Below are 7093 nucleotides of genomic sequence, written 5' to 3' on the forward strand. Positions count from 1 at the left end.
TTCAGAGAAAGTTTTTCTAGTAGTAAGATATCTGAATAAAGTCCTGAAAGAAGAATGGGAACAAACCATGCTGACATCTGGAAAAAGAGTGCTCCCAGCAGAGCCAAAGGCAAAGGCCCCGAGGTGAATAGGTGAAAGTAGGGAAAACAAAGGGGAGCTTGGGAGGTGATGGTGGCAAAGAGTTGCTCACAGGCAACATCATGGAGGGCCCTCTGGCCCGTGGTAAGAGTTTTGGATAGTTTTCTGAATTCAGTGGGAAAATCCTGCAAGGTTTTGAACAAAGGGGTGATAAAATTTAACTTACAAACTAAAAGGATTCCAAGAATTTATGTAGAGAGATAGAAGGGAAGAATGAGGGCAATTGTTTAGAGGCCACTGCAAGAATTTAGGCAAGAGATGAAGCCTAAGATGGGAATGATGGGTATGAAGGTGGGAAGATGCCGTGGACTCCAGACAAATTTTATATACAAATTCAATAGTTCCTAGCAATAGTTCTTCAAGGGGTATAACTTCCCCTGGGTCTATGAGAAAACACAAAAAGTTTCTAAAAATTACTTTTTGCTTTGTTTGACTACTTTGAGTTGTTTTCAGTGTCTTATAATAACAAATTCTTAACTAGGAAGTCAACCCTTCAGTCTTTGCATGTAACAGTACCTAACGAATGCTTACTGTGTGCACAGTTGATTAGGGCAGGTTGTAGTTCCAAAGGATGGCTGAACCATGTTTTCCATCCCCCCTAATCTCCTTACAACATGATCTTGCCATCTCCTTTTGGCACCTGGACTATATGCTTACTCTTCTTAAAATGGGACTGCCTGGACCAATAAAGTCTAGTAGAAGTGACACTATGTGACTCCTGAGATGAGATCATAAAAGGCAATACAGCATACCCCAGGCTCTCCCAGGATTGCTCTTAGAATCTGGTCACTATGGCGTAAGGAAGCTCAGATCACATGGAAAGGCCACAACTGTAGTCAGAAGTCCTAAATGACATGAATTTTCTGCCTATCCTATCCATGGGAAGCCTTTAAAATGACTCCAGAGTCATCCAATGTCTGACTCCAACCACATGAGAGTCCTTTAGTGAGGACCACCTAGCTATATGCTCAGTTACCTTCAGAACAATAAAAATAAAATAAATACTTATTATTGTTACTATACTTATTATTGTTTGAAGTCACTATGTTTTGGGTGGTTTGTTACATGGCAATGGTTAACTGATTGGGTGACCATATGTACTTTATTATCTAGGACAGTCTGATTTAAATTAATAATTACATTTGCCAGAAAATAGCAGCAAATAATTATGTAGTACTTGTTGCACACGTATATGCTGGGTATTCAGTCCTTTCTACATATTAACTCTTTTATTCCTAATAATGGGCTGATGAATTAGATACTGTTATTACTCCATTTTCCATATGAGAAAACTGAGACATAAAGAAGTTCAAAGTCACATGGTTTGTAAACATCATGCCAAGTTTTGAACCAGATAGGGTAAAGCCTCCAAAGTGCATGTATTCGGGCATTACCCTAAGCAGCTTAAGACAAAAGCCTCAATTCTGTCTCTGATAATAGTTGTGAAAATACTTAGAAAATAGCAGAGATAATATCATCCAAAATAGGTGATCTGACAAATATTTGCCATTTTTATCTAAGAAACAAACAGAAAACCCAAATATCCAACAGACAAAATAAACAAAGCAAAATAAAACAAATTGACCATCCTAAAAATATTTTTTTCTCAAAATAAAATGAAAATGTATTTCCTGAGCAATCCAGAGAACTTAAAGCATCCTAGTCAACTCTGCTTACGTGCTAATACTTAATAGAAGCCGTCCTTCCCACTGTGCGGCCACGTCTATTTTATTCTGTCATGACAGCAAGCACTTTATAGAAATTTATGGAAGTAGGTCCAAGTATGCCTTAAGACAGGGCTCAAGGCAATAGTTTATGTGGGTCAAATATGTTTTCTGCAATTTCCACCATTCTTTTTTTTTTTTTTTTGTCATTTTCTCTCCTCAGGTGACCTTTGTCTTGCCTGAGGACTTCTCCTCAATTTAATCTGGCAAATATTGCTTGAGCTCAGAATTTCTTTAGAGCCCGGTATGTGATTGGCCAATATGATGAGCTTCTCCTACCATGCCCTCAGTGGAGGGAGGTTGAGGGCTGGGGGTGGTGCTTATAATGGAGAATCTATCCAGAGACGACATTGAGAACATCAGAGATAGGACTTGGATTTTCCAAGCAGAGGCAGGAGGAAGGAAATTTCAGGTGAAGGGAGCAGTGTGAGCAAAGATCATGAGAGGTATTAGTACAAAGTCCAGGTATCAGTGAGTAGACCCCATGCTAAAGAGTATTTTTTTTTTTTTTTTGGCCGGGGCTAGGTTTGAACCCGCCACCTCCGGCATATGGGACCGGCGCCCTACTCCTTGAGCCACAGGCGCCGCCCTGCTAAAGAGTATTTTTAAGAGAGGAGTATCAAGGAAGAGTTCCGGGGGAAGAGAAGGAAGTAAACACTTCTGGAGCAGCTAATGTCTGCATATAGAGTCAGGCCTTTTACTTACTCTTTCACTTATTCTGCACACGAGGTATTTGAGACCTCCTTATACGCAACGGGCTCTGGAAAGGCCCAGAACTCAAACTCCATGTGCAGATAAACTCCAGGGAGGTATTAGCCCAAGGTACTTTAATTGTGGAATGGAAGGCTTTGGCTGCAGTTAAAAGAAAGTATACATTAGGAAAAGTATTTTTAGAAGTAGGGAGTTGAAAAGTGGCATTGTCAGGGAGCATTTACCACTTTATGATTTACAACCTACACGATGCCATCTTGCTCTCTAATTTCCAAAGCTTCGTCCCAGCACTCTCTTCGTCCCAGTGCTCTATGGTAGAAGGTGGGACAGGCTGCCATCCTACTTCTGAATTGGCAAGAAGAGCCGTGGGGCCTCAGAGTCAGCAAACTCTGAGTGCTTCTCTAACAGGCCTGGCTCGTCACTTATCATGTGGGACCGCACTGCCAATCTTGCCTGCTTCAAAGGATGTCAGCGACAATTAAAAATGATTAGACAACCATTTCTGTTACAATGAAGCTTTGCCTTTTATCCCAGAAAATTTCATTTAATTTTAATGTAATTGTACATGTTCAATCACTTTTTAGAGAGTTAGAGGTGGGAAGAGAGGTACTGAATTTATTTTTCTTCTTATTCTTTTTACCGAGATATTAACAGTAGAGAGAAAACTAAATTTGGAGCCCAAACATTCAAACATGGGATCTTGACTTGACCATTTATAAACTGAGGGGTGTGGGGTGACCCTTGATCTTTTGAAGCTCAGGTAGCTGTGATGAACTCATTATCTACCTATGGGGCTGTTATAAGGATTTACCATTTCAGTAAACAAGGAGGTACCTTGTAACTCTGCTGATACTTGGTGTATGTAGCACTATTTTTGAGTGATTACAAGCTGGAACCACCCGTGCATATTTATAAGAGATTTTTGTCACTTCATCTGACTCATTTAACAGGAACAAGACGTTCATAAGCCAGTACATGGGCTGACCCATAAATCACAGTCTGCCCTTTTTTGAACAATCCAGGGTGTCTGTCATGTATTGAGCCTCACAAAACAGGGGAGAAGTGGTATATAATCCTATATCCATTTATTTGTACAATATATCCATCCACTGGGTTCTTGGCATTTTATAGAATCCATGTGTTCTAACAGTTGGAAGTGTAAAAGAAGCAGTTGAAGTTTTATCAAGATTTGAGTATTGAAATCTTATTAAGATATGAAAAATGCACACTCTTCCTCCACCAAAAGAGATCTGGGTAGCAAGATAAAATATAGCTTCTGTTTCTCACATACATACATTTTCCATATGCTTAACTATACCAATATTTATAGCTTTGAGGAATTTAGAGATAATGAAAACTGCCCTAGTTGCCACAATACTATTTTCAGTGAATAAAAAAATAAAATGAAAGGATCGCTTTTGAAGAATACAGACGGGTGCCCAGACAAGTTTTAGTTTTTATTTCCTATGATCCACAGATTTTTTTACCCTCTCGTAGCTGAACTTGATCCTTAAAAAAGAAGTTTAAGGAGAGGACATTGTTTCCTTTTCCGGGGCACTGTGTCAGGTGGGTAAGATGGTGGGCAGACTTGATTCCTTTCCTCTCTTTACCTGTAACATTTATATAAAGAATTTCACAGAGTTAATGCTACTTTAGAAGAGTATTATTTTCATTTTAATAGGCAGAAGTGAGTCGGCATCCAGACTTTAAAGGCATGTTACTTTATGAAGTCCAAAGCACAATAAAATAGTTATTTTATCAACGAATCACCTGGGACTGAATTTGATTTAAGCCTGCTCCACTGCTCCCATAACATTTTACAAATCACTGTCTGCACTTCAATAGGCTTTGTACAATGTGCTGGTGGAATGCATTTCTGTCTGTAAAGACTTTCCTATCTGAGGAGTGACATTAATGATTATCTCTCCCTTTCACGTGGGCACCCACCAGCTGAATTGCTAAGGTGACTTCCTGCCCACTTAGGGGATTAGAGTTTTGCAACTTGCATTGACTTGGGCAGAGGATCAAATTCCCCACCTCCATCTGCCAGCCCCCTCTTCAATCTTCTGCACCCTAAGGACAAAATGAGGGCAGCGGTGTCACTCTTACCTCCGTCTCTCTGAGGGTGAACATTTCTCATTGTGTGATGTGAAGGCAGCAGGGCGTTGCTTCCTTAGATGAACATTAATATTAAACAATGGCTCTCTGTGAGCGAGCCACTGCTGCTTGAATGCTAAGCCGCTTCATTAAGACTGAAACTGAACAAGAAATACAACTTAGAAGAGGGACTGGAGGAAGAAAGCAGCAGATTTTAAAAAACTTATACAAATATAGAGGTTTACAGAGAACATTTATTTCTCTATAAAAGATGGTGATTTTTGTCCATTGCTCCATGTAATGAAGTCTCTGAATGTATTGAATTTAGGTTGGAAATATGTTTGTGATCTTCCTCAGAATGTTAGTATTTTATAGGATAATAGGAAATGCATTATTCATATTTGGAAGGCTTGTATTAGGCTATTTTGTTGTTCTCATATTTCACAGTGTCTGCATCTTTCTCAATGTGATTTTATAGTTCCTCCCACCAAAAGATGGCACCAATTTCTCCACCTCTTGAATATTGATTGACTTTTTAACAGGCGTGGGCCAATAGAGTTTGGTAGAAATGATGATACATTGGTCCCATCCTAACACTTCAGAACGTCCTTCCCTTCATGGAACCCTGGACAGCTGAGTGAATGGTCTTCTAGAAGATGAGTTATCATGTGGAAGATCTTCATTTTTCAGCAAGGCCATTTTAGATGAGTCTTTAGCCAGCTTAACACCAAACCCTGACCCATAGCTGACCACAGATGCATAGGCAGGCCAGGTTGACACACTGACTCCTGAGTGATAATAAAATGTTGTTATTTTAAGATTTTAAAATTTTGGTAGTTTGTTATGCAGGGATAGCTAACTGATGCACCAATCAAGAATATATGCCACATTATTTACTTTTGTTTTACATACCCATTTAAAAGGCAATATTTTCAAGCTTCAAATTAATAAAACAGTGGGATAACATGAATTTATATTCAATGACCTGCTTACAAACAAACAATCTGAATGTCAAAAGATAAAGCTGGAGATGTGACCTGAGACTAGATTCTTCAATGTCTTATGAATTGTAATGATGTACTTGGATTTTTTTTTCTTTGAAAGCAGTGGTGATGTTTTTGAAATTAAAAAAAATATTTGTGAAGTAATTATAAGATGTTATAAAAATAGCGCATAGAGGTCCATGAACCCCTTACCCAGCTTCGCTCAATGCTAACATCTCAAATAACTGTGTTATTATATCAAACCCAGGAAACTGATAATGATACAGTGCCATTAAGTGAACTACAGACCTGTTTCGGTTTTGACTAATTTTTACATTCACTGAAGGAGTGTATGTGTGCGTAGTTCTGTAAAACTTGATTCTATGTATAGACCTCTGTACCCACTAGCAGGGCCAAGAGGCAGAGCTGTTCTGTCACCCAAGAGGAAATGTTTCCAGTTCCTTTCTACAGTTGCACCCACCCCCACCACTTCCATCTCTTTCCTCTGGCATCCACTAGATCTGTTCTTCTTCCTCTTTAGTTCTATAATTTTGAGAATGTTATAGACATGAAATCATATAGCACATAACCTTTTGGGGATTGCTTTGAAATGTAACCAGGGGAGATATGGTTGATTTACATGTTAGGAAGAGCACCCACACCACATGGAAAAGGCTGTTTGGGGGAAATGAGAGACTTGATGAAGGGGAGCGGGTGAGATACCATCATAGCATACCAGGTGGAAGATGATGATGGCTGGGGACAGAGCAGTGGAGGTGTGGACAGAACACACTGTGTAAAAGACAGTGAGGAGATTGAACTGACAGAATTTGTATTGAGTGAAGAATAGTACAAGGCAAGGAATGAGAGGGGTTGAAAATTCATCCACTCCTTCCTTTGTTTAAAAACTGAGTGCCTGTGGGTAGCGCCTGTGGCTCAGTGAGTAGGGTGCTAGCCTCATATACTGAGGATGGCTGGTTCAAACCTGGCTCTGGCCAAACTGCAACAAAAAAATAGCCAGGTGTGGTGGTGGATGCCTATAGTCCCAGCTACTCAGGAGGCTGAGGCAAGAGAATTGCCTAAGCCCAAGAGCTGGAGGTTGCTGTGAGCTGTGATGCCATGGCACTCTACCAAGGGCGACAAAGTGAGACTCTATCTCTAAAAAACAAAACAAAACAAAACAAAAAAACCTGAGTGCCTGCATTGTACCAAGTGCTAGTAATACAGTGCTGAACAAGGCTGTGCCCTCATAAGAATGGTGCATTTTAGAATGGGTACAGGCAAAACTTACTAAAGGCAGAATACAAATGCCTACATACAGTAACTAAGAAAATGCCATGAAGGCTACGTTGAACAGTTTGATGAGAATATTTCAGATTGTATATGAAACCAGCTCATTGTACCCCTTGATTGCACTAACGTACACAGCTATGATTTAAC

Source organism: Nycticebus coucang, chromosome 15 (genome assembly GCF_027406575.1).
Source record: "Nycticebus coucang isolate mNycCou1 chromosome 15, mNycCou1.pri, whole genome shotgun sequence".
NCBI classification, from domain to species: Eukaryota; Metazoa; Chordata; class Mammalia; order Primates; family Lorisidae; genus Nycticebus; species Nycticebus coucang.